At 35.5% G+C, this 6,000-nt stretch overlaps 1 protein-coding gene across 8 annotated transcripts in view; it reads left to right on the top strand.

Moving 5' to 3' along the window:
* Window positions 1-4,909: 4,909 nt before the first annotated feature.
* The window catches only part of LOC105196252 (sodium channel protein para), a 52,896-nt gene continuing 51,805 nt past the window's right edge, over window positions 4,910-6,000 (top strand). For all 8 annotated transcript variants that reach the window (XM_039448625.1, XM_039448624.1, XM_039448621.1 and 5 more), the window contains exon 1: window positions 4,910-5,048. The gene's annotated coding sequence lies outside the window, so the exon portion shown is untranslated. The remainder of the gene's footprint in view (window positions 5,049-6,000) is intronic.

Raw genomic sequence — 6,000 nt, 5'->3', positions numbered from 1 at the left:
CGCAAACGGAAAAACCACACTGGACAGCTGAATAATATAAAGCGACACGCGCGCGCGTATTGAAAGTAACGTAATTGCTCTTGCCGCTACGTGCATGTATAAATGTCTAATTAGTAACGAGAATATTGGAACGAAAGTCGTGCTCTGTGCGACTCTATCAGTTATTTTCTTCTTTTTTTTTTTGTCGTAGGCAGAAGGTATAGCTCGTTCCACTTCTGCGATTCTTGCAGTACAGCGCGATATCATTAGCCGAGATAGTCGAATGTGACATTAATTTAACGAGACGAATAGGAAATACCTTTTGATTTATATTCACTCTCGTAGTAATTGGATTAATAACCAAGTTGAAATTGCGCATCCATTGTCTAGATGCGAAACTTTGCTATTAAATCTTTCCGTCAAGATTTATGAAAGCGATAATAGTTGCGCGTCCGTTTTGTGTGAAAACTCTAGTGTACGAATAAAAATTAAGATGCACGCAGATTTAACCATTTAATTAACTTAACTACTTTCGATGATTAGTTACGTAATATCCGTCGCTGTTACATTTCTCCATATTACTGCATGCACGTCGGCCAATGAAAGCGTAAGGGTTGGTGCACTTAAGTAGGTCGGACTATGCAAATACTGAAAATATACTGCCTTGCAACGAAAATGTTCCACATAGTAAGTAGGAAATATAACAATGGAGATTACTATCGCGAGCCTCGTGAAAGAGCGAATTCGAGCAACTCCTGATTTTATGAATGATCGCGATTTCTCCTTTAATAAAAAAAAAGTCTGACTATTCGGAAAATTTGTTACTTAAACAATTAGCGAGAAAGATTGCGTTTACGTTATAAATATTTCTAATATACCGTATTCTCTTGGCAGTTTCAAAATCCTGTAAATAACAGTTCACTAAAAATTTGAATTTCTTCTCTCAAGCCGGTATTCGTATACGAAAAAAAAAGATTTTGTTGAAGTGTCTAAACATTTAGCTGAACACAGATCTGAAAAGAATTTTATTGGACCATTAAGATAACAGTGACGCATGTTCAAGAACGCTGCAAAAAATTTTAACATTCTAAAATTTCGATTTGAGAGTCCAACATATTATTTTGATGGCCTAACAAAATTATTTTTAGATCTGTATCCAACTAAATGTGTAAATACTTTTAGCAAAACTTTTTGTCCGTGTAAAAAAAATGCGCGAACTATTCGAATACGAACATTGAACTCTCGAATATAATACACAGAAAAAATTAGTATCAAATTAACAATTCATTGTTTCATATATAAGCAAGAATATAAAATTTTCCTAGTAGAATTTATAATCTTAAACAGACATAATTTGCTTACACGAAGAAAAGAATTTTCTTTATGTAAGCAAAATTATGTCTGTTTAAGGTTATAAATTCTTCCAAGAAGATTTTATATTCTTGTTTATATATAAAACAATGCATTGTTGATTTAATAATAATATTTTCTGTGTAAAAATGCATTCTTATTGTGAGATTCGAATACGAATCATTTATTGATAATTTTATAAAATCATATTTAAAATGATTTTATATCACATAGTGATATTACTTTTCTTACGGTATATTAATTAATATATTAATATCCAATTTAATAATTATAGTATTATTATACAGTAGTTATAATCTTTATAATTATGTTTACTATATATTATTCTGTATTAACATTTCATTTAATAACACTGTTAATTAAAATTATATCATATATTAAGTATTATACATCAATAATTCGATTCGATTTGATTCGATTCAGTTAAAAGATTTCGATTCGCGCATCTTTAATTCATAGTCGGTTTTTATACTTTATATTTATTAGATAGACTTATTTAAGAGCATCTTAAGCACCGCTTTAAAACGTCATAAACCAAGAGCGCAGAGCTATTAGCATCTTAAAACATCTCGAAATAAAAAATGACTATGAATACCGACCTTAATAAATACTAAATACATTGCGAAACAAACGAGAAGGAGAAAACGATGATTATACCATGTAATCGTCGCTCTTAAATCCTCACTTTCCCGAGGTGTTACGAACACGTGGAATCTGCTTTTTCCGTTTTAACAAAACAAAAGCTCCGAGAGCGAAACAAGATCGCCGAGAAAGTCAACAGAAAGAATAGTACAGCCATGCCGTAAATATCGGCGAGGTACTTCCGCGTGTGTCGAACTCGGACGTGGTACCGGCCGACCTTTCTGCATGTGCGTGTCCCACTGGCGAACAACAGCCCTTCACTCTTACTTTTCCTACGCTGCGTATCGCCGGGCCGGGCGCTCCGTGCCGCGCCGCCGCCGATGCATAAGCGCATGTGACCGAGTTTCGGCGGAATATGATCGACCGCGCGAAACTCGGTCAAAGACCACCGACACCTTTCCGCCTGTGTGTAGGGGTGCCGGCACGGATCCGCGCGAAATTCCCTTCCCGTCGCGCTGCGCGAACCTCCGCAAACGCGATCGTCTATCAACTGTACGTGTTTATCTTTCGCGATTCGCGTCCCAATCGCAAAAACCGACCTGAAGAGGAGAGAGATCGATACACGCTTCTCCTTACCGGGAGATTAAGCTTCTGCGCCGGAAATACGAGCCTTTATGGCATCAGCGCGAGGGAAGGTCTTATTCGTGAACGTAGATATCAAGTGTCGACGTAATTAGTAAGATTCTGTTAATAAATTGCGACAGTGCTCGCGTTATATCGCGAGTTCCGCTATAAAAGAAATATTTTTAATCAAATATTATAAAATTGTTGAAAATTCTCATTTTTCAACAATATTTTATTACCATACACGATCAGTAATACTGATCATTAACATTGAATCAGTAATACTGACAGTGTGCACTAATATATGTTACAGGCTAAGATTATTCCTCTAGTTATTCATGATTGTGGAGTTATACCGATGGAAATACTGACGCATCGTCTTCATATACTCAATATTAGAAGAAAAGAGGGTATTATGGCTACCTCTATTATCTCCGCTATTAGGCGACAAATTCTAAAAAGTGTTTATGGAATTATTTGTTTAATAGCCTGTCGTTTTTAGTGGAGCTAATATGCCAATACACAATAATTGACAATTGTTACAATGCATTTTTCGAAACTTTATCAAGGTGCATTTTACCGCTTGATTACACATACTTTTTTATTATTTTTGTACTTAGCGTATTATCACACAAATGTATGTACACTCGAATGTTTTTTTTTTTTGTTATTCAGCTTTTCATTCGGCTGTACACATTTCGAGTTACGCGAAGTTAAACAATAATATGGGATTTTGTTAATATGGCTTTTTCAGCGAAATTTTCATATCAAAATATTTTTTTCGATAAATTGATTGTCACTCTAAAGGGTTGGGTTCAGAAACACTAGAGATATTATTTTATCTTTGTTGTTTAATGTTAAACAAAAATAAAATGATATATCTAACCGCGTGTGTTTCTGCAATGCAAGAAAATAAAAAAAATTCTAAACGGTGGAAAATTAAAAATATATAACTTTTGTAACAAAACACTGTGTATTTTTTAAAAATTTATTTTTGGACTAGTAATATTACCATCACTTTTCATCATCCACCGATCAGAGAGTGTGTCACATTTTTATAAATTATGTCCCAAGTAATAAACATTTGAAATGAAATCATTACCTTGAGTTTAAAATGTGTTGAACCACACTTTGAAGAATATAATCGTTCAAGTTTCAATCTAGAATATTAACTATTAACAAAATTATTCCATAAAATGAAAATGCCATATTATCCCCTTCTCCTCTATTGTTAATATCCCTACTGTACAGCGAAAATTGCAAAATCCGGATTATCGTCAATATTCCATCATACATGAATCTATCAATATTAACCTCATACGATCAATAATACTGTCAGTATTTGTTGGTACTGGCAGCATTATTGACCGTGCAGGTCCCGTATTACGCTCAAACTTCTCTTTATGTGCGCTACCAAATTAGAGAGATGATTTCGGCGTGTTCATCAGGCTTCTCTGTTTTTGTTGCAGACAAAAATCGACCGACTCGAAGACTAGACTATGTTATTTCGGATAACGGATTGATCGCACCCGTCGCTTCATTTACACGTGAGTATGCATTTCCTGAAGACCTTGATAGCCCATTTGCAAGAGTAGCTCTCTTATTCGGCGACGTTACCTACTAATGACTTCCGCGATATTCCGAGAAATACTAATTGAAATATCAGAAAGAAATGCTAGTCACGTTTCTATAATCAAGACTTACGTCAGCTTGAACGTATGACCTTAAATTCGTTTCTGTCGCCATTGAACTTTCGCAATTTGTGTACTGTGTAGAAAATGTCGAGAAAAAAGAAAAATACAAATTAATGCTAATAGCGATATAATGTCATTCCACGAAATCAACTAGCTATTTGTTACATTTGCGCTCTCTTCCGACAACATCGGGATTACGATATCTTCGGTCTTATCGCAACGCAGCGCTTGCTCTCGACTCCTCTTAGGTCGGACATGAAAAATCTTGGTTCGCGTTGGACGGTCCCCGACATAGCACGCACTGCCGCAGCGCGTTCGTCATTTCTCGTCGCCATTTCGTTGGAACGAGATTCAGGTAGCAGCAGCAGCAGCAGCAGCAGCAGCAGCAAGAGCAGCATCCGCAACAGGAACAAAACTAGAAGTAGCGGTAGCATCAGCGACTGCAACGACATTAGCAGCAGTAGCAGCAGCAGCAGCAGCAGCAACAGCAGCAGCAGTACTCGCGTGACGGCGATCGACAAGAAGAGGGAGAGCAAGAGCAGCGGCAGATCGGCAATCGACGTGCTGCACGGAGCGCCCTTATCCGTCCGACCGTACGTAACGGCGTCGTGTGACCGCATCATCGGCACGACGCGCCCGGAATCGACGACGCCCAGGAACCGGCCGGTAGCCGGCAAGTCGCGCCGCTTTCAGCACCGGACCCGTTGTCCACGTCAGCCGCAGCAGCAACTTTACTACCCCCCCGCGTCGTGGGACACGCGCACACCACACTTCAGGAACTGTTAGCACCGATCAAAAGTGAGTCCGGGTCCAATCTACCGATGGATAAAACACCCCCGCTTTTGTCGTCTCTTCGTTATTTATCTTGCTTATTTACGTCAATCTTACTTTATTGTCCTCGTAATTATTTAAGGGGAGATAGTAGCTTAAAAGATTAAAAATAGCTATTTTTTTTACAGAAACTTTTTTTTTGAGAAAAAAGTAACGAATTAGCAAATAAGATCTTCTTTATTAAAGATTATGTACTTTTATCTATATTTTAAGCAATTTCTTGTTGCATATTTATTATATGAATAATAGCTGCAGCAGCTACCAGCGCAGATCATGCTTACATGTTATTAAAACGTTCTTTGCAATAATCATCATATCGTAATATTTCATTAAATGTTTCATAAAATGAAAGCAAAAGTGATTTAAGAAACTTAAAGAAGAAACTCAAATCTCTTGTCATACAGAGCTTGGATTTATCAATTTTTAAGAAAAAATTGTAATTATTTAAAACAACGCGATTTTTGCTTAAAAATGTTAATTACTTTTTGTTATTAAAAAATAAGTATAACAAAGAAAATAATGTAAAAATTCGGCCAAATCAATTGAATAGTTTCTGAGTTATCGTGACAAACAATTTAAAAATACTTTGATGTTAACAAATATCTTTAAAATTTCTCGCAATAAATTTTTGAATTTGGATCTAAATTTATTTTTCGCGATAAATTCCTTAAAGTGTTTCAAAGATGCTTGTTAGCATCAAAGTATTATTAAACTGCCTTGAATAAAACTTGATCTATATAGCGAGAAAAAAAATTGACTAAATTTTTCAACTCAATGAAGTTTTTTTTTAGTTTATTTATGTATTTAACTTAAATACAAAAAATATTTAAACTTCACTTTAACATTTATATACATTTAATTATACATATACATTTAAACTTAAATAAATACTTGAACTCGAGAAATTTAATCAAGTTAA

Source organism: Solenopsis invicta, chromosome 4, assembly GCF_016802725.1.
Source record: "Solenopsis invicta isolate M01_SB chromosome 4, UNIL_Sinv_3.0, whole genome shotgun sequence".
NCBI lineage: Eukaryota > Metazoa > Arthropoda > Insecta > Hymenoptera > Formicidae > Solenopsis > Solenopsis invicta.
Note: the sequence above shows the minus strand (reverse complement) of the source record. Positions and strands in the feature narration are given on the sequence as shown.